This window comes from Gadus macrocephalus, chromosome 11 (genome assembly GCF_031168955.1).
Source record: "Gadus macrocephalus chromosome 11, ASM3116895v1".
Classification (NCBI taxonomy): Eukaryota; Metazoa; Chordata; class Actinopteri; order Gadiformes; family Gadidae; genus Gadus; species Gadus macrocephalus.
Window position 1 is genome coordinate 15,287,187 of NC_082392.1, and position 3,719 is coordinate 15,290,905.

Below are 3,719 nucleotides of genomic sequence, written 5' to 3' on the forward strand. Positions count from 1 at the left end.
TTTCAATTAGCACACACGGTTTGCCATTTTACTAGTCGTCGTAGATGTATCTTAGAGATCTGAATGTATATGCTGTTTCTGTGTCCATTAGTGTGTCACGTCAATTGTTGTTTAATTGGATGAATTTGGAGTATCCTATGCCGTTCAGCCACCAGTCATTTATAATAGAGCAGTTCTGAAAAATGTACCTTATAGTCTATGGATATATTGTACCGTATAGTCTATAGTCTATCTATGCAATCATACAGTTGTATGCTTTATGACATTGCTATTCTATTAGACTCAATTCAACAGGTATTGCTTATCTATTCCATGGTTTAATAAAATATTGTGTAAAAATGTGTTGCTGTAGGCCTGCAGGTCATGCTGTTAACGGTATGCATAAAAACAATCCTACGCTTTTAAACTTTGAGCATCTGCCTTTCTAAAAATCTCTCCTCACACACATACGCCTGCACACCCACATTTTCCTTGACACAAACACATATGCCTGCACACACACATACATACGCCTGCACACATACTTTGTGTGAGAAGCCAAAGTCACCTAGAAACCTTCACAAGCCTCTGAATAACTTAAAGCATTAAGAGTGAAGAGAACAGCGCCCCCTGATGGTACGCAATGCACGGACACTGTGAAGAGCACCAACTTCAGTGTTCAGGGGTCGACAGGAGTGTGTGTGTGTGTGTGTGTGTGTGTGTGTGTGTGTGTGTGAGTGTGTGTGTGTGTGAAGAGAGAGAGTGAGAGCAAGAGAGAGCATGTGTGTACGTGCGTATATATTTGTGTGCAAAGAGAGAGAATGTGTGTGTGCGAGTGTGTATGTGTGTTCAAGTGGGTCAGTAGCTGGACTATTAAGATTAGTTTGAACACTGTGTGTATGTTCGTATACACAGTGTGTGCGTGAGGTGCGCGCGTGTGGCTTTGAGTTCCATGTAAGCTGTTCTGTGTGTGCACGTGTGTCTGTGATGTGTGCGTGTGTCTTTGAGTGCCATGCAAGTTGTTCTGTGTGTGTGTGTGTGTTGCTGGTCATGTTGCCGATGTGTATGTTGGGGCTGCTGGTAGAGGCGATGGTGTAGTGGTGCAACTGTGTGTGTCCTGGGGCACATTGTGGCAGCAGAAGGTTGGTTAGGGGGGTAAGGGGTTTTGAAGCAGCTGCCCTGGGAGGGGGGAGGGGGGAGAGAGAGGTGGGTACCCGGGGCCCCCCGTACCGCACGGCGGGGAGGCAGATGGACCAGTGGGGGCCGGCGCCAGAGGGGCCGGGGAGGGCCAGGATGCTGCGGGGGAGTCTGTTGGACCAGGGGAGACGGTCATGGTAGGCAGGGGGGGGGGGGGTCTGGGTGGTCAACAGACCTTGACCACAAGGTAGAAACTAAAGAATATTACAAATATGGACACTCATGGCAAATATAACGAGACGGGTCGGTTGACGAATGCGAGCAAAATGTAAACATCTGTAAACATTAGACAAAAATCGTTTTAGATGTATTTAAAACGGAACAGCTCCGGTCACTCTGTGTTGCTTTGTCTGTGTGTGTGATCGATGTTTCGGAGAATTTTGTACAAAAAAATTGCAATAAAAAAATAAAATATTGACAGCAACAGGAAACAGATCCCCGAAATATATATCCATCCAACAGATGAGTTTGGAAACATGTACAAGTTTAGCCCACGAGTTTTCTGTGCGTGCACCGTGTTGTGGAGGTGGCTTAGTCGGGAGGCAGGCAGCGGCTCCTGGTGGCTTCCAGAGAGCCACAGATGCTCCGCTGTTTGTGTGTTGACTTGCTGTAATTTGTTTGCTCTAATTTGTTGTGGCGCACCAGGGGGAATTCCCGTTTTAATTTTGCTCTGTGTGTTTACCCCTCTTTGTGGATCGCTGATCTGTTAAGCGAAGAAGGAGAGCATAGAGCAGAGGGAGGGCGAAAGAGAGAGAGAAAGAGAGAGAAAGTGAAGGGAGGGAGAGAGAAAAAGGGAGCGATAAGTTAGGGAGAAAAGAGGGAGAGAGGGTGAGAGAGACATTGAGAGAGTGGAGAGTGAGTGATGGAAAAGAAAGAGCGATATGGTGTGGCGTTAGAGTCTAACGTTAGAAAACAACAGGAATAGTGCAGATTGTTTTAGGCTCTGGCAGAGACATCGGGCCCAGAGGCCTTGCTCACAGCCAACACCTGCTCCTTTCCCCCGGGAGCCCGGCTCCTGATCCCTGGTCCCCCCCCCGTCTCGCCTTCCGAGCCCACTGCCAAGGCCGGCATGCTCTGCCTCCTCTCCCATCCCCTCTCTATCTCTCACCCAGAGTTCTGGTGCTGCTTTCACCATCCACCAGTATTCCTCCTATTGTATCCATCACACACACACACACACACACACACACACACACACACACACACACACACACACACACACACACACACACACACACACACACACACACACACACACACACACACACACACACACACACACAGGCCTTTTACTTCCCCCTCTGCTGGCTGTTGTCCAACCGCTCCTCCTCTTCGGGCCGACTCCAAGTCCTGGGCCTTTCCTGCCCTCTCCCTGTCTCTCGCTTATCTTTGAACCCCTGCTCCACTCCCTCTCACCCACCAACACACACACACACACACACCCACACACACACACACAGACACACACCATGCACTAACCACACACCCACAAGCGTGCACACGTACTCACACAGAGACACACAAGCACCCCCCCACACACACACACACACACACACACACACACACACACACACACACACACACACACACACACACACACACACACACACACACACACAGACACACCATGCACTAACCACACACCCACAAGCGTGCACATGCACGCACAGAGACACACACACACACACACACACACACACACACACACACACACACACACACACACACACACACACACACACACACACACACACACACACACACACCCATGCACACTCACGCATGCACCCACACACACCCACAGACAGAAACACAAACCATGCACACACACGCCAACAAACACGCGCACACACACACACACGTTTGATTTTCTTCATTCTGCTAGCACTTCCAGCACTTGCTGCAGAAATCCTCCTCCTCCTCCTCCTCTCTGGTCTCCTCTCTCCCCATCAGCAGCTCCGCTCCCCTGGGCTGTGCTGAGCTGTAATCAGCATGCCTCCACACCTGGATGACTGACTACGACTCGTTAAGTCTGATTGAAAACACACGAGCGCTCGCACATACGCACACACATAAGCGCACACGCACACACACACGTATGCATGCATTCACACATAAAAATCAACACATCAGCACCGACAACAATTGCGCCATTTAAAGTAGGCTAGAGTCGCAGCTAGTAGAAATCAGCCCAAAATGTGTGATTTGTAGTAAATACAAAAAAAAAGTACGAAAAAAAAGTGTGTGTTCCAGAGTGTTAAGTGTGTGTATATGCATTCTGCAAACTAAGCACAATGATACAACCCACACTTTGGAAGTGAAGATGATCATTTTTTGCTCCCACCTCTAATCAGACTATTCAACTACTACTCAAAGTTATCTTAGCCATGTAAACTGTTTCAAACCCCCTTATCTTGCCCTCATTTGTTGTCTGATATGTTGTCCGTCTCACGCCTTAAATGTCACCTTTTAACTTTACCAATGTGAACTTAGTTCCTTCGGGGAGAATAAAGTGAAGAGAAACAGATTTCAGCAGAGCGGTG